We start from the raw sequence: 19499 nt of genomic DNA, 5'->3' as shown, positions 1-19499 counted from the left end.
TTGCAGAAAAACTGTACTTTAGAAATATAATTTACCAATTTGTCATGAACACATCAATCTGTCATAAGCACAATAGGAAGAAGTATATTCTTGTCTATTTTGACATTTACTACCATAAAACATATACATATCTATCATACAAAGGTAAACTTATAATTTATGCTCTTACAAGGTATGCATGGCACCATCAGCAGTTGGGAAATGTGCAAATAAATGTAAAGATGAAGTGTTAACTCTTAACTGCATAAAATTAGCTATGACACAAAGTGTATCATTCAATAATTTTTTTAAAACTTCCTGCTGCCAGGTGATTAATGCAAGTGTTGTGAGATTCTGTTCCACATACCATGTGATGTTAATGTTTCCATGTAAGCACCTGGTCTCTCCAGAGTGAATCAAGGAAATTACAAAGAATCATTGTATTTATGGCAAAACATTGGAAAGGAAAGGGTATCAAGATATAAATGTTGAAGATATTCCACAGCGCAGAACCCACACCACTGGAGTTGGAGGCAGATGACTTAAGCTGACAAGTGCTTCCAACACAGTGCCAGAAGACTCATGCCTATAATTCCAGCACTTTGGGAGGCACAGTACAGCAGACCACCTTAGTCTAGGGCTTCCAGGCCAGCCTGAGCAACTTGGTGAGACTTTGTCTTAACAATGAATCCAGTAGTTGGCTGGGTATGATGGCAAAAATTTGTGGCACTGGCTACTAAGGAGGATAAAAAAGAAAGATGACCTGATACCATCATGTTCAGGATGCAATGACCATGAATTTTCCACTGTATTCCAACCCAGACATCAGAGTCAAAATCCAAGCTAATATATAAGTATTTACAATAGTCAGGATTTAGAAAGTTAGGTCTTATAATTATACTCCTATATAATCTTTATTAAAATAATCAAAATCATACAGACCTAAAAAAAAAAGGAAGAAAATATGACCTATATAAAAAGGATCACTAGAAACATCCTTCCATAAGTGACTCAATAGTATATGGTCATCATATACCTACAATTTTGGGTAAGACATAATAGATTAACACTCATGGTAACATAACAATTTATTGTGTGGACAACAAATGTTAATACTTTATAAACAATTCTATTAATTAAAACAGACAAATTTACATAGCCTAAATAAACCTTCAAATTTCACTGTATGCAAAACCAGATTGCAAATATTCAAGCATTTCTGTTCTTCCGATAGTGTGATCAATGTGCAAACAGCTTTCTTCAGTTTTAAAAGGTGAATCTGATTATTTACTAAATGTAAACTTATAATATATACACTTTAAGAGAGTAATTATCTTTGCTCTGATGTTCATATTATATCAAATTACACCGATGACTTGTAAGTATTGATAGTATGAAGATGCATCAAGATATTAATGTTCTGGCCTCATTTTCTCATTTGCATGTAAGTAGTAAGACAAATGATTTCTAAAACTCTCAAAGATTCTTTGTCATCTATTTCCAAAGAAAAATGATATCCTGAGCACTCACCTCATTCTGAACTTACAATAATGCTTAATGTGAGCCACAAAAAACCTCTTCACTTTGATCTTTTAAAGGAGGTTACATATCAGTGTTCTTCATCCTCCATGAAAAACATGAGATGAGTGCTGATGACATACTATGAAGGACATTTCATAGCTCTAACTTACCAACAGCTGACCCCATGCCTTTACATAAACACTATTAATGAAGGCATAGCAACATGTGAGTTGAGTTACATCAATATTGTTTGTTTTTGAAATATCCTCAAATTCTGTCAATGCAAAACTAAAATTATATGGAGAATATACTTATGCTTTCCTAAAAATCAAACAAAAAAAACATTTTCTAATGCTACTCGATATTTGATATTTACTTTAACTTGACCTTTCAGTAAATAAGCTTCCATATAAATTGCATCTGTAAACTTTTCAGTCTGAATACCCTAGTATTTCCAGTGGCATATATTTTGAACAAAGGCCAGTCCACATTCTTTAAATCTGTAGATTCTCTACAATGCAGTCTAATGTCAAATAAACTTTTTGCTGGTTAATGTCTTTAGACATGTTTTACATTTGTACATTCAAAAGATCTGTGGTTTGAATAAAGATAACAGTACTCTTTACAACTGTAAATTTCTCACCATGTCTCTATTGTTTATAACTAGATATATGATTTTCCAGTCATTAGATATACTGAAAACGTAGAGTACAAATTGTCTGATGTTGAGAAAACTTGGAATAACAGTGAAAACTTTACCCCATTCTGCCCATCTATAGGGAATCCCTAAATATAGACGCTCATATGTCAGTTAAATATTGAATGAGGGTTGAAGGCTTTATCTCATTCCTCTCATTTGTATAGTTTTATCTCAGTATGCATTCTCATATGTCAAGCTACTTGTATATGAGAGCAAAGGACTTACCATGTTTTTCACATTTGTAGTTTCTCTCCAGTATGGATGATTATGTGTCCAGCAAATACATTGTGAGAGTGAATGGCTATGTCACATTCTTCACATCTGTAGGGTTTTTCTCCAGTATCGATGGACTTATGTTCAGTAAATTCTTTATGAGAGCAAAAGATTTTGCCACATTCTTCAAGTTTGTAGAGATTCTCTTCAGTATGCACCTCATATGTATAGCAAATCATTTGAGAAAAAAAGGCTTTGCCACATTCATCATGTTTGTAGGATTTCTCTCCACTATGGTCTTGTGTCCAGCAAATTCTGAGTGTGAAAAGCTTTGCCACACTTTTCCCCTTTGTAAGGTGTACAATAATATGAATCTTGACATGTCAAGCAAGTAGTGAATGAGAGTAAAAAGCTTTTCTGCATATTTCACATTTGTATGGTTTCTCTCAAGCATGGATGGTCATGTGTCCAGCAAATTCATTCTGACAGTTAAAGGTTTTGCCATATTCTTTACACTTGTAGGATTTCTCCCTAGTATGGATGTTCTTATGTCCAACAAATCCTTAAGAGTGAAAGGCTTTGCCATACTCTTCACATTTGTATGGTTTCTCTCCCCTATCGATGGTCTATGTTCAGGAAATCTTCTATGAGTACAAAAAGCTGTGCCACACTTTTCACATTTGTGGAGTTTTTCAACAGTATGGCTCTTGCCATGTTGAGCAAGTAGTGAATAAGAGTGAAAAGTTTTTGAATATATTTCACATTTGTAGGGTTCCTCTCCAGTAGGGATCATCTTATGTCCAGAAAATCCATTGTGAGAGCAAAAGGCATTTTCACATTCTTCACACTTATGGTTTCTCCCCAGTGTTGCACCCTGATATGTCCAGCATGCTTTGAATGGTAGCAAAATGCTTTGCCACATTCTTCACATTTGTAGGATTTCTTGCAAGGATACATGGTCTTACGTCTAGCAAACACTACATGACAATAAAAGGCCTTGCAACATCTTCACATTAGTAGAATTTCTCCCCAGTATGCATAGTCTTATGTTGAGAAAATCCAGAATGAAAGTGAAAGACCTTGTTACGTCCCTCACATTTGAAGTATTTTTCTCCATTATGGATATGCTGATGTACAATAAGACTCAAGTTCTAAGTAAAGTCTTTGCCACGTTCTGCACATTTGTGGGGTTTTTCTTCAGTATGGATCACTGTATGTTGACAAAGGTGTGAATGACATATAAAGGCTTTGCCATATTCTGCAGATGGATGATCTTATTTACAGCAAATTGCCCTTGACACCGAAAGGCTATGCCACATACTTCACATTTGTAAGGTTTCTCTCCAGTATGGATCACCATATGTCAAGTAAGGCATGATCGAATTTGAAAGGCTTTGCCACATTCTTCACATTTGTACGGTTTCTCTTCAGTATGGATCATTGTATGTCGAGAAAGTTGTGAATGAAACTGAAAGGCTTTGCCACACTCATCACATTTGTAGCATTTCACTCCAGTATGGATCACTATATGTTCAGTAAGATAACGCGAGTGAAAGGTCTTGTCACATTCTTCACATTTGTGGGTTTCTCTGCAGTATGGATCACCGTATCTCGAGTAAGCATTGAATGAATGTGAAAGGCTTTGCCACATTCTTCACATTTGTAGGGTTTCTTTTCAGTATGGATCATAGTATGTAGAGTAAGGAGTGAATGAACCACAAAAGCTTTGTCACAATCTTCACAGTTCTAGGGTTTCTCTCCAGTATGGATCACCTTATGTAGAGTAAGGTTTAAACGACTGTGAAAGACTTTGCCACATTCTTCACATTTGTAGGGTTTCTCTCCAGTATGGATCACCTTATGCTCAGTAAGGTGTGAATGAGTGTGAAAGGCTTTGCCACAATCTTCACATTTGTAGCATTTCACTTCAGTATGGATCACTGTATGTTGATTAAGAATTCAGTGTGAAAGGTTTTGCCACATTCAGCACATTTTAGGGTTTCTCTCCAGTGTGAATGGTCTTATGTCCAGCAAATTCTCCTTGAGCAAAAGGCTTTTCCACATTCTTCACATTAGTAGGGTTTCTCTTCAGTATGGATCATTGTATGTTCAGTAAGATATGAATGAAAGTGAAAGGTTTTGCCACATTCTTCATATTTGTAGGGTTTCTCTCCAGTATGGATTACTGTATGTTGAGTAAGATATGAATGAGTGAAAGGATTTGCCACATTCTTCACATTTTTATGGTTTCTCTACAGTATGGATCATCATATGTCGAGTTAGGAGTGAACGAGTGTGAAAGGCTTTGCCACATTCTTCACATTTGTAGGGTTTCTCTCCAGTATGGATCATTATATGTCGGGTAAGGAGTGAACGTCTGTAAAAGGTTTTGCCACATTCTTCACATTTGTAGGGTTTCTCTCCAGTATGGATGATCGTATGTCGAGTAAGGAGTGAACGTATGTAAAAGGTTTTGCCACATTCTTCACATTTGTAGGGTTTCTTTCCAGTATGGATCATCATATGTTGAGTAAGATAAGAACGAAAGTGAAAGGCTTTGCCACATTCTTCACACTTGTAGGGTTTATCTCCAGTATGAATCATCATATGTTGAGGAAGATATGAACGAGAGTGAAAGGCTTTGCCGCATTCTTCACATTTGTAGGGTTTCTCTCCAGAATGAATCATTGTATGTTGAGTAAGATTTGAACGACACTGAAAGGCTTTGCCACATTCTTCACATTTGTAGCTTTTCACTCCAGTATGGATCACCGTATGTCGAGTAAGTTGTGAATGAAAGTTGAAGGCTTTGCCACATTCTGCACATTTGTAAGGTTTTACTCCAGTATGGATCACTTTGTGTCGAGTAAGGCATGAACGAATGTGAAAGGCTTTGCCACATTCTTCACATTTATAGGGTTTCTCTTTAGTATGGATCACCTTATGTCGAGTAAGGTTTAAATGAGTCTTAAAGGTTTTGCCACATTCTTCACATTTGTAGGGTTTCTCTCCAGTATGGATTATTGAATGTTGAGTAAGATATGAATGAGAGTAAAAGGCTTTGCCACATTCTTCACATTTGTAGGGTTTCTCTCCAGTATGGATCCTCATATGTCGAGTAAGGAGTGAACGAACATGAAAGGCTTTGTCACATTCTTCACATTTATACGGTTTCTCTCCACTATGGATCATTGTATGTTCAGTAAAATATGAACGAGAGTGAAAGGCTTTGCCACATTCTTCACATTTGTAGGGTTTCTCTCCTGTATGGATCATTGTATGTTGAGTAAGGAGTGAAGGAATGTGAAAAGCTTTGCCACATTCTTCACATTTGTAGGGTTTCTCTCCAGTATGGATCATCATATGTCGAGTGAGAATTGAACGAGTGTGAAAGGCTTTGCCACATTCTTCACATTTGTAGCGTTTCACTTCAGTATGGATCACTGTATGTCGAGTAAGATGTGAACGAGTGTTGAAGGCTTTGCCACATTCTGCACATTTGTAGGGTTTCTCTCCAGAATGGATAATCATATGTTTAGTAAGATATGAACAAGAGTGAAAGGCTTTGCCGCATTCTTTACATTTGTAGGGTTTCTCTCCAGTATGGATCACTGTATGTCGAGTAAGTTGTGAACGAGAGATAAAGGCTTTGCCACATTCTGCACATTTGTAGGGTTTCTCTCCAGTATGGATCACTGTATGTCGAGTAAGATTTGAACGAGAGTTGAAGCGTTTGTCACATTCTGCACATTTGTAGGGTTTCTCTCCAGTATGGATCATCGTATGTTGAGTAAGATATGAATGAAAATGAAAGGCTTTCCCACATTCTTCACATTTATAGGGTTTCTCTCCAGTACGGATCACTGTATGTTGAGTAAGATATGAATGAAAATGAAAGGCTCTCCCACATTCTTCACATTTACTATACATAATATATATATATATATATATATATATATATATATATATATATATATATACACACATATATATGTATATACATTTTTGAGATGGAGTCTCACTCCGTTACCCAGACTGGAGTTTGGTGGCTACTCCCAGTCACTCCAGCCTTGACCTGCTGGGCTCCAGCGATCCTTCCACTTCAGCCTTCCAAGTAGCTGAAACTACAGGCATGCGCTATCATGCCCAGCTAATTTTTTGACTTATTGTAGAGATGAGGTCTTGCCAAGTTGCCCAGGTGGGTCTTGAACCCATGGACTCAGGCAATCCAATCACCTCAGCCTCTCAAATCACTTGGATTACAGGCTGAGCCACCGAGCCCGGCTATTCTCCATTTATAATTTCTCCACAATGAATTTTCTTTTTTTTGATGCTGTGAATGACATGAGTAATAGCTAAGTGGTTTGACACATTGTTCATTTCTGAAGGCTCTCTCTCCCCTATGGATTCTTTCAAGTCTATGTAGATAGGATTATTTCTTAATGACTTTCCCACATATATTGTGTATATTTTCTCCACTATTTTTTTGAAGTTCACTACATTTTGAGGACTGGTTAAAGGTTTTGCCTTATTCATGTTTGAAAGCCATTTCAGAAATATGGATACTCCAGTGGATAGCAATTTTGGAGTGTTAATGAAAGACTTCCCTACTCTTGTTACATTTGTATTGATTATTTGCAACTGAGCATTCTATCTGCCCTTCACCTTCATGCACACTTACCCAACATTTTGGTAAGTATAAGTTCTTAAGGACATATTTACCATATTTTCCTTTTGGCACCTTTGTAAGGGAGTCATCTATCCTCTTTTCTGGCAAAAGGCCTTCAGTGTAATGAGAAGTCACAGCTGAAAATCAGAAAAATAAAAATTTATTCCATATGCTAGACTCAGGTGAATATCTTTTGAAAATAAAACATATTATACCATGGTAAGGACATGAGCATGATGGCAAGTACAAATCACAGGTTTCCACTCCATCATAAATATATATACTTAAGAAAATACTTACCCCATTGCCTGTGTGAAAGCTCAAAAAACAGCTAACACTTTGAAGAATCCACATGATAAAATGAGTTTCATGGAAGAGAAAGTTTAGTAATTTTACCACCATAATTTATCTTCCTTTACAATGCAACATGATGCAATCAGAAAGGATATTCTAACTCTTGAATTCCTCCTCAGGGAATAAACAGAAGAGTGGAGTATGAGTCCACATTTCTGTCCTTTGGGGGTTTATGAAAAGACTGGTTTCTGTCCCAACATACAGAGAAGACACATCCTTAGAACAGGTATGAGTCTCCTAGAATCTCTAACTTAGTGATTGGTGTTATATTAATCTAGACAAAGAAACATCATAAACATTGTGACATGTATATCTATGAATTTCAAATACCCCAGTTGAAACAAAGTATGTCAAAGCACAGAAAGAATCAGCATAAATGACTCAATTAAGGGTACAACAATAATTTGTGGAGCTGCAAATTACAAAACAGTTTGAGAAATTTCTTATGAAATGTAGAAAGCCTTACTTGAGTCACGACACTACTGCCTGGGTGACAGAGAACATGCTGATAAAATATAACCATAAAAAGGATTTGTAAAACATCCTTGATATTGATATCGGTCTCAGTAATAACTTTTTTAATGACTACAGGTATAAAAATAAATACAGAAGCCGGGCTCGGTGGCTCAGTCTGTAATCCCAGCATTTTGGGAGGCTGAGGTGAGTGGATTGCCTGAGCCTGCGGGTTCTATACCCGCCTGGGCAACTTGGCGAGACCTCATCTCTACAATAAATTAAAAAATTAGCCAGGCATGGTAGCACGCGTCTGTAGTTCCAGTTACTTGGAAGGCGGAGGTGGAAGGATTGCCAGAGCCCAGCAGGTTGAGGCTGCGGTGGCCGGGAGCAGCCACTGCACTCCAGTCTGGGTGACGGAGTGAGACTCTGACTCAAAAAAAAAAAAATAAAATAAAATAAATAAAAACAAGTTGGAGACATATTATGTACCATAGTAACTTATTGTTAGTAATGACATCTAATATGGTTAGAAAATTTGCTAAAATAGAAGACATTATCTGTTCTCCTTACAAAACATAAAAATGGCAACTATGTAAGATGGTTGATATGTTTATTAATATAATGGTAATCATTTCACACTGTATAGGCATATTAAATTATTAATTATTTACAAAACATTGTTATACATTTTTATTTATGTATAAAAATCAGATGCTAATCACACATAAACATGCATGTGGTATGTGTTTGAATATATGCAAATATGAAACAAGTCCTAAGCTTCATACTAAAGAAAATTAGAAAGTAAGAGTTATTGAGACAGAAGGTAACAGGTAGGAATTTAATATGTTTACCAACCTTCTACATGATATAATACACTTAAATATTTGAATATAAAGAAAAAATTACCAGTCTCAGATCGTACTATAAAAGTAAAATTTAAGTAAAATATCAGTATTTCTGCTACTAAGAGAGAAAATTTGTATTTAGGTAGGACTATTGAGTATGAATTTAAATAAAATCATTGGAAATCTCCCTAGTAGAAAAAATCATATATTAGAAAACATGTAACATGTGTCCGGAGTGCTCTTAAAATTTCTCCAACAGATAACAAAATCACTGCTCATATACTTCCAACCATGATGCCAAGAGAAAATATAAAAAATACTTTGACATGGATTTCCAAATAGATAAGCAAATACTTGCAGGTCTCCACAGCATCAGAAAGGTTGTCAGATCATGGAATTCCTAACAAACCATTAAGTGGATTTTGAAAGATCTTTCCGTAAACTTGAAAGATCATTGAAGAAGCAGAGTTTTTGGAGAATTTCAGAACATGGAATAACAGATGTCCCTTTGTGACAGGAAGAGAAAGAATCCCAGGCTTCTCAGAAACCATTTCCATTGGAGCAGACCACCTTCCCAAACCACATTTCAAGCTCTGATTCCTCAACCTGTGTCATCTGCTTCATTCACTCCCTCTTACCTGGAATTTTGGCTAATGTGCCATGTCTCTTCACATCCCAGGGCTCTTTCCTTTGCTCCAGACATGTTATAAGGTCTGGCTTAGAGACAGCAAGTCCTGGTTAATTAGAAAAAAGTAACATAACTCTTGCTGGGGTTCTTAGATTACAAACCTAGTATTTGATCAGTAGAGAACACATTATACAAGATTCTAGATAATTAACCCCAAAATACGGTTTCCCAATAAAACCTTTAGAACATTTAGATAAAATTTTCAATTTATGGGTTTCTTTTTATTCTACGCTGGAATGCGGTGGAAAGCTCATAGCCACCCCGGTGCTCACCTGTTGGGTTCAGGTACTTCTCTCTCAGCCTATCAAATAACCAGAACTACAGGTGTGCGTTACCACTCCCAGGAAATTTTTGATTTAGTGTACAGATGGGGTCTTGCCAAGTTGCCCAGGCTATTCTTAAACCCACGGGCTCTGGCCGTCCTCTCAACTCAGTGTCCGAATGTGCTGGCATTACACAGCTTAACCACCATGACTGGCCTGAAATTTTTGAGTTCTTAGTTCAGTACTGCTGAGTCAATAACTTATGGCAGCAATGGGAAGGAGATGTGGGCAATGATATCTATGCCACCAAATTTCTGAAGTTACCAATAATATAGCTAGAAGGACAATGGTCAATTTAAAATAGTGAAGGCAGCTGTGCTTGGTGGCTCAGCCTATAATCCCAAGGCTTTGGGAGGCTGAGGTGAGTGGATTGCCTGAGCCCATGGGTTCGAGACCCACCTGGGCAGTGAGACCTCATCTCTACAATAAATCAAAAAATCAGCTGGGTGTGGTAACATATGCCTGTAATTCTGGCTACTCAGAAGGCTGAGGTGGAAGGATCACCGGATGCACTCCAGTTTGGGTGACCAAGTGAGACTCCAACTCAAACAAACAAACAAAAGAAAATAGTGAAGGCTTCATGTCAAAATGAAACATCATTAATTTTTTTATTTTCTATGTTAACGTATTACCAACTTTTGGTTGATAGTAGGAATCTGAAACTCATTTATGCAAAGCAGAAATTCCCAGAAAACATTCTATAAAGGAAGGACATAAAATCCTTAGTATGAAATGGGGATTGTGTTTTGAAAGTTTCCTCACCTAGAAAAACCAGATTTCTATGGTTCTCTAACATCACAGTCCTGTATAATGTTCGCTGAGGGGAGTTTAGGCATGCCCACTCCTCTGGAGAGAATTCTATGGCCACATCACTGAATGACAACAACCCCTGAAAACAACAAAAACACATATTTACCAAGTTACCATGGCCTCTAGGTAAAGCAAGTGTGAACACAGGGTCCAGTTGACAAGACAACTATTATTATGCAATAAAAAATTTCATAACACAGAAATATCCTCTAATACAGGGGTCCTCAAACTTTTAAAACAGGGGGCCAGTTCACTGTCCCTCAGACCGTTGGAAGGGTGGACTATAGTTTAAAAAAATATGAACAAATTTCTTTTTTTTTTAAAACTATAGTCCATCCCTCCAACGGTCTGAGGGACAGTGATCTGGCCCCGTTTTAAAAGTTTGAGGACCTCTGCTCTAATGCACTAAGTGTGGAAATAAAGGATGAAATAAAGTTCACTCAGCCAGTGCAGACACTTTATTTTTTTGAAAAAGCATAAAATGTACACCAACACAGGCACATACATTTAAAATTACTGTTTATATCACACAGAATACATTACATATACTGTTCCTAGTAAGTCAGAAGATCCTCCTCAAGTTTTAATTTGTATAACAATGAATTGATTATCTAGTTAAAATGAAATTCTGATTCAGAATACATGGATTTAACCTGAGGTTCTGTGCTTTTTTGTTCAGTTGGTGTCTCATTCTTTTTTGTTGTTGTTGGAGTCTCACTCTGTCACCCAGACTGGAGTGCAGTGGCCATTTCCAGACACCACAGCCTTTAACTGCTGGCCTCTGGTGATCCTTGTTCGTCAGCCTTCCAAGGAGCTGGAACCACAGGCGTGCACTACTACACCTGGCTAGGTGGTCTCATTCTGAACCAGGGTAGAGTGCCCTGGCATAATCACACCTTATTGCAGTCTCAATCTCCTGAGCTAAAAGAATCCATCCCCCATAGCATCCCAAGTATTTGGGACAAACTTGGGACAAATTGGTATCAGATGTCCAGGCACACAGGTGGAATACATATGCTGAGATCTTTTAGCCAAAAGTTATAGTAATTTATTATTACTTTTTGAGTTGGAGTCTCACTCTTTTTGCCCAGGCTGGAGTGCAGTGGTATGCTCATGGCCACTGAAGCCACAACCTGCTGGACTTAGGCAATCCTTCTGCCCCAGCCTTCCAAGTATCTAGAACTACAGAGACATGCAATCATGCCTGGGTAGTTTTTGTAATTTACTGTAGACAAGGTCTCACCAAATGCTCAAACTGTTCTCAAAACACAGGCTCAGGTAATTGTGTTGCCTCAGCCTCCCAAAGTGTTGGGATTACAGGCTGAGTCACCACACCCATCCAATATAATAATTTATAATCTCAATTTAATAACAAGTAAGCTCGTGTTACACAGAAATCAGCCTACAGGTAACTCCCATGGCATGTAACATCTAAAAATGTATTTATATTTTTATTTTTTGGCATCCTAGAGAGCAAGTCTTTTCTAATTATTCTTTATTCAGACTTTCCAGAGTTATTTTGAGCAGTAACTGCCATCCTGTTTAAATGTACATTTTATTAACTGTGTTCTGCATGGAGCTGATGGAGCACATAGACAGAACCTTAAGAGTACATGTTTTGGGTAGGAGCAGAGGATCATGCCTATAATCCCAGCACGTTGGGAGGCTGTGGCAAAAGAATTTCCTAAATGCTTGGGCTTGAGACCAGCCTGGGCAACTTGGCATGACCTCATCTCTACAATAAATTAAAAAATTAACTGGGCTCTGGTGGTCATGAGTATGCCAGTGCATGTCATGCTGGAAATCAGAGGAAGACTACATACACATGTTTCTATTCTTCATTAGGATCTGAGGATCTGCCCAATTTCCAATGGGATTCTTGGGTACCATGCCTTCCCATGTACTCCAGTAACAAGGGATCATTTATAAAATGTAGGTGATACATTCATGGTGAGAACAGTTTATGACAACTAAGCAATATGGTTGAAGAGAACAGAAGAAGCTATGTAGGAACAGTGGCTGACAGACCCATTGAATATCACAGGAAGAACAAAAATAGTTGAAACAAACTCATTAGGCAGGACCATCACAAGGACAGCAGCATGGTTTGCAAGTTTTACACACATGACATTCCTTGTGATCTGGGACAAATTTATTTACCTGAGAAGCAGCCATTTTTTTCTTTTTCCTCCTACTTCTCTGGTATTTCTTCTCAGGTGAGATTATGTAATCAAGTTACACCTATATTTTGAAAATATGCCTTTACTTATTTCAAAATTAAATGGAATGTATTTATTTTTTGTCAGTATTTTCATCCTCTTTGGAGCCCCTTGCTTGCTCTCCTGTTTGCCTGAGGTTGTCTTTGATTTGATTCTTCCACATCTCCCTGAGGTGGGTCTACTTTGTCATTTAGGACAGTTTTCCTTCTTTACAAATGCAAGATAATCCACAGGACAGACATCAATTCTGCCTTTGCCCCTCAAGAACACTTATGTGTCTACAAGTACACTGAAACCATTCGCCGAACTAAAATAATTTTTTAAGTTACTAATTTAATAATATAAAACTTAGACCTAATCAATCCAAAGTGGGACAGTCAACCCTCAAAAGTTTGACATAACTCCATTTTAGACTGTGGTGGGGGAGAGATCTCTGGCCTTTTTGTGTGTTTGAATGTAGCTAAAATAGTTTTGAAATGCTGACAAGGTTGGCACCAGTATGCAGGTGTCCAGACTAACTCTGCAAAAGTGGGAGTATGTACACTAACTCTGCTTTGTTTAATAAAGAAACAAGGAGACTGTGAACCAAGGACAAAGACAATTCACCACTTTCCAAGACCCCTCTCATCGCCCAGACGTCTACAAGTCTAAGCCACCTCTTGATCTTAGCCGCTCTCTGTCCCATAGCCTGGATAAAAATTTTGAAAAAGCACACATGACCCAGGAGGGGTCTTCAGGATGCCGTCCCCTCATTTCCTTAGTTTTAGTGTCCCTACTAAATAAGTTACAACCCGTGCTCCAACTCCTTATGTCGACAGAACTGGACTTGGACCTGGTGACACAAATGCCTAATGACACTAATGACAGACTCTGGAAATTTCCACCTAGATAATTCAGATAAGGCCACTGCAGGACTGTCACTCAACAGCCCTTGCCCATCCTGGCTTCTCCTTGGCCCTTCCCATACCCTTTCCTCCCAGGTCCTCAGGGATCCCCACACCACGAGTCCTAGCTGGAGTTTCTAGACTCAAGAACCGCTGTTGGCCAAGTGGCCTCCTGAACGTTGTGATGGAGACACCATTTAACTCTGGGGAGGAGAGAGGAAGTGGGCCAGGATCGTAACCTCCCTTTCCCCCCACTAGTCGCCCATGCAAGTCGGATACTCTCCACAGCCCTCGTGGGTTCGGCACACTTGGAGATGGTGAGCTGCATGGAGAATGCTCAGCAGGTGATGTCGCTGCTGGGACATGACCACAGGGTCACGGCCCAGGCCTGCCTACACTGAAGAGACCAGGTCGAGTTGCCGGTGGGGATGGGTCCAGGCTCAGAGCTGATGGAGAGGCCAGTCCCTAAAAAGCCAGGTCATCCAGGTTCATCCCCACTCCCCATCTCTGGTAATCTCCCCACACACTCACCACCTCCCACCTTCGAGGGTCTCAGCGTCCATCCTACGAATCTCCCAGGACCTGCATGTCACAAAGAAACACAGGCTGCAATGAAGATACGCGAGGCTGACGGAGGAAACTAAGGCCCTGTAAGAGCCCAGAAGTTGCCCTCTCACTTCCAGGTCCTGTCTGATTGGCCATGTCAAACCCCAGCATCAGTTGATTGGATAAAACTCTAGGCCATCTGGTCTTGAGTGACAGGACATGCCATCAGACATGGGCTGCATGAGGCAAGAAAATGTTGAGATTTCTCCCAGCTCCAGAATGTGGTGGGAACTTGTGAGAGTGGCCCCTTACAGGAACTGCGAGGAACACTGGCATCTGCATGACTCCCAGTTGGTGGGCTGCGGAGCTGTAGGACTACAGTCCCAGCATGTCCCGGGAGAGGCGGTGTCAGGCTACAGTCCAGCGACCCACCAACCAAGAGTGACAAAAACTCCCATCATGGTCTAAAGGAGGCCACAAGCCTCCTCCCCCACCCTTCTGCCCAGACTCTGGGACAAGGAGATGTCTAAAGGCATTTTTGCCTATGGAGTCCATATTGTTTTGCACTTCCTATCAGTCAAGACCAGAAGGGCAGCCACTGCAGCCTTGACCTGTTGGCCACAGGCAATACTTCCACGTCAAACTTCAGGCATGTGCCACATGCTCAGCTAATTGCTTGATTTATTGCTGAAATGAAGTCTTGCCAAGTTGGCCAGGCTCATCTGGAACCCCGGGGCTCAGGAAATCCTCTTATCTCATCTCCCAAACTACTGGAATTACAGGTGTAAGCCATTGTGCCCAGTCACATGTGATTCTAACATAGTAACATTGTCAACTTGAGGGTTGCCAGATATGTTCAGGAAAGTTGAATTCAGGAGGGAGGTCACCTGTCCTGGTCTGCTTGGATAAGGTCAGGCAGGTAAGCCAGTGGGGCCATATATCTATTGCTGTAGAAGAAATTGCCAGTGTTTCTGGCAAGGGAGGGCAATTGTGGAAAGGAAAGGAGTAACTCATACTTTGCACTCCTTGAAGGAGCTCACTGTTTTTGAATCTATCTCCTGTGACAAAAAACAGAAAAAAGTAGACTTTATTATCCTTTCTGGACCCTCCTGCTTGTGGGTGTGGTGGTAGCAAGGAAATGATTATGCTTATGTGAAAGAAATATGCTGGCTGCAAATCATACTTATACCAGGAATCTTATCACTCAGGGAGGCTGAGGTGAGAATATTGCTTGAGGTCAGGAGTTTGAGTCCAACCTCTACAACATAACATATTCATGTCACTATAAAAATTAATTAAAGAAAAATTAGACAGGGATATTAGCAAAGCCCTGCAGTTCCAGCTACTTTGGAGGTTGAGATAGAAGGATTGCCTGAGCCCATGTGTTCAAGGCTCTGGTAATGATGATGCGACTTCACTCCTACCTGGGTGACAGAGTGAGACCCTAACAAAAAATAAGTATGTTCAATTTAATTTAAAAATAAATAAAGGCATATTTTCAACATGTAGGTGTGACTTGTCTAGATCATCTCACCTGAAATGAAATCCCAGAGGGCCAGGCTGCATGGGTCAGGCTGTATTCTGAGCATTTTGGGAGCCCACAGATTTGAACAAACCTGGCCAACTTGGCAAGACCTCTTCTCTACAATACATTAAAAATTGGCCAAGTGTAGCTTAGTCTATAGTTATGGTTACTTGGAAGGCTGAGGCAGAAGGATTGACTGAGCCCAGTAGGTCATTTTTGGGGTGACTGTGAGCATGCCACTGCACTCCAACCTGGGCAAAGAAGTGAGACCTCTGACTCAAAAAGAAAAAGAATTCCAGAGATGTTGGAGGAAAAGGAAAAAATACCTGGTTCTCAGATAAATGTGTCCCAGGTCAGAAGGAGTGTCAATCTGAAAACTTGTAAACTGCACTGCTACTTGTGATGATATTGACTAATGAGTATTTTTCAATTATTTTTGTTCTTCCTGATATTAAAGGGCTTTGAAGGACATATCTCCCTACATACCAGAGGCTCCACTCTTCTCACCATCCATGCTGCCCAGTTGCTATAAACTGCTCTCACCATGATTGTATGACCTGCAGTATTAAAAATGTTTCCTTGTGCTTGGGAAACATGGCAATGTGTGGATATCCAAGTTTCCCATTGGAAATGGGGTGGATCCTCAGATACAAACAAAGGATGGAACTGTGAATGATTAAGATTTCACATGATGCCAGGCTCAGTGTCTCAGCCTGTAATCCCAGTGCTTTGGGAGTCCGAGGTGTGTGGAATGTTAGAGCCCATGTGTTTGAGACAGGCCTGGGCAACTTGGCGAGACCACATCTATACAATAAATCAAAAAATTAGCCAGGCATGGTAGCACGTGCCTGTAGTTCCAGCTACTTGGAAGGCTGAGACAGAATGATCGCCGGACCCCAGTTGGTCGAGGCTGCAGTGGCCGGGGCAGCCACTGCACTCCAATCTGGGTGACAGAGTGAGACTCCAATGCAAAAAAAATAAAAATAAAATAAAAATAAATTAAACTAAATTAAAAAAAGAAAAGATTTCACATGATGCTCCATCAGCTCCATGGAGAACACTGTTAATAGCAAGTACATTTACACAGGATGGCAGTTGCTGCCCAGAACAACACAAAAATGACTAAATAAAGAAATATTAAGCTGGACTCAGTGGCTCAGCCTGTAATCCCGCACCTTCAGAGGCTCAGATGAGTGTATTGCCTGAGCCTGCGGGTTTGAGACCCACCTGGGCAACTTGGTGAGACCTCATTTCTACAAGAAATCAAAAATTAGCCAAGCATGGTAGCACATGCCTGTAGTTCCAGCTACTTGGGAGGCTGAGGTGGAAGGATCGCCGGAGCCCAGCAGGTCGAGGCTGCAGCCACTCCACTCCAGTCTGGGTGACAGAGTGAGACTCCAACTCAAAAAAAAAGAATTATTAGAAGAGAGTTGCTCTTCCAGGTGCTAAAAAAACCAATATAAGTACAGATTTTGAGATTACACACCATGGGAGATTTCTTACATGGATTTCTGCCTAAGATCTGTTTATTATTAGATTGACATTAAAATTTACTAATTTAGGGGTCTATGAATCTCAGCATGGATATTGTGTTGCACCTGTGTGCATTGGCACCTGATACCAATTTGTCCCAGCAGCCTTCAGGCCATGAGATTGAGGCTGCAGTGAGCTGTGAATATGCCACTGTACCCCAGCATGGGTAAGAGAATGAGATCCTCCTGACTGAAAAAAAATAGATTCTGAAGTTCAGGCAAATTCAAAAGCTTCTGAATCAGAATTTGCATTTTAAGAAGATATTCAGTTCATTTTGTACACATTAAAACGATGAGGACCTTCCAACCTACTGTGAATTTTCCCTCTGAGCAGTATATGCAACATTTTCTGTGTGGTGTAAATATAGCACTCACAATTGTACATTCCTGTGTCGATGCCCAAATTTATGCTGTATCATTCACAAAAATAGTGTGTACACTGGCTGAGTGAATTTCATTTCATTCCTTTTTCTCAGACCTAATGTATTAGTGAATATTTCTGTGTTACAAATTATCTTATTGCATAATTCTAGTTGTCAGATGGACCCTGGCTAATTTTTTTTGATTTATGGTAGAAAAGAGGTCTCACTAAGTTGCCTGGGCCAGTCTCGTACCTGTGGGCTCTGTCCTCTACCTCAGCCTCCCAAAGTGCTGGAAGTATAGGCATGGGCCACTTCACCCAACCTTAGATATTTAATCTTTTCCAGATGTCTATCTATATCTTGACTGAAATTTTTAAAAAACTTTTCAAACTGTATTGATAAAATACATTTTATGGTAAATAACTAGAGCTAAAATGACTACACTCCCAGGAGACACTGAACTTGCTCTCCCGTGTGTCTGAGAGGCTTCATACAGGTTCTTACACATTCTCAGTAGGTGAGATATTTTATAATTTTGGATTTTTGTATTCCTTTCACAAGTGCACTTAATCCAGAATGAAATTGGGGACTCCGAGAAACTTAAAATCAACTTAGCTCACATTATGCCTCAGCATAGCCATTTTTCCTTAGACTGACACATTTGGAATCAAGTACAGGTTAGACATACTTAATTTCCAATAGGCAGGTCTTAGGAGGCATTAAGACATCTTAAGTTTACATTTTTCTGTAAGTCAAGAGGTAGCCTACCTCATTCCCCTCAAGAAATCTCCATCAGATGCAAAACCAGGGCAATCCAGCAACCCAACCTTTCAACTCAAGGTTTATATACTAACATCTAGGAAACTTTCAGGTTCCTTGTCAAGGGGGAATCAACAGTCACCTCTTGGCTGGCCGAAGCCATAGAAATTATACTAAGCCCACTATTTGGTCAAGAAGCTTGTGGATTTCAAACATGTCACAAGTCTCTTGTTGGACAATCCCTTCCCTTTGACTCTTCCCATCTAGCCTATCACCTAAGGGCATGAGATGCTAGTGTCTTGCAACCAGCAAAATATAAAACTCATGTGGCTACAACCTACATTCAAAACCCATGGCTCTGTACAGTCCTGTGGACTTAAACCCCCTTTCCCCAAAGGCCTTTTAAATAACCAAATACTTGGCCCTTCCACACATCACTTGCCTCTGTCTGCCCAATTTTCAATCTGTGAAAGATGGTTACTAAACTTTACTTCTTTCTACTTTCCCCTTTGTTGCAATCTTGCATTATTCCCATGACAATGGCCCACCTCACCAGTTTACACTTACACAGAGGACAGGAATCATTTCTGTCCTTTTCCCCTCAATACCAGCAATGTATGGAAAATGCAAAGAAACCACTTACCTAATCAACTTAAATGTATTTCCTATAAATTACTATCTTGGAAGAAGACAAATCTTAGACTAAAACAACAGCGAATATAACCATGAAATGTCAAAATAAGGAAGGGTAGCCAGGACAGGTAAGACATCGATAAATTTCCCATAGGCTGCTTTTAGGAAGCATTCAGACATTTTAAAATTACATTTTACTATAGACCAATTTGGCAGTTTTTCCCACATTTTGGCAATTCAAAAGAAAACTTCATAAGATGTAAGAATAGGACAACCCATAATAAAAATCACTAAGAATCTTTCAGGATGGGTGAGGTGGCTTATGCCCATGATCTCAGCATTTTGGGAGGAGGAGATGACAGGATTTCCTAAACATAGTTTCCAAACCATCCTCAGCAATTTGATGAGCCCTCGTCTCTCCGATAAATAAAAACATTGACCAGGCATGGTGGTGCACACTTGTGGCTGCAGTTACTTG

At 39.5% G+C, this 19499-nt stretch overlaps 1 pseudogene; it reads right to left on the bottom strand.

Moving 5' to 3' along the window:
* Positions 1 to 2433: 2433 nt before the first annotated feature.
* LOC103277005 lies at positions 2434 to 10634 on the bottom strand (annotated as a pseudogene).
* Between the last annotated feature and the right edge of the window lie 8865 nt (positions 10635 to 19499).

Source organism: Carlito syrichta, unplaced genomic scaffold (genome assembly GCF_000164805.1).
Source record: "Carlito syrichta isolate Samal-C Ts95f unplaced genomic scaffold, Tarsius_syrichta-2.0.1 Scaffold316456, whole genome shotgun sequence".
Taxonomy (NCBI): domain Eukaryota; kingdom Metazoa; phylum Chordata; class Mammalia; order Primates; family Tarsiidae; genus Carlito; species Carlito syrichta.
Note: the sequence above shows the minus strand (reverse complement) of the source record. Positions and strands in the feature narration are given on the sequence as shown.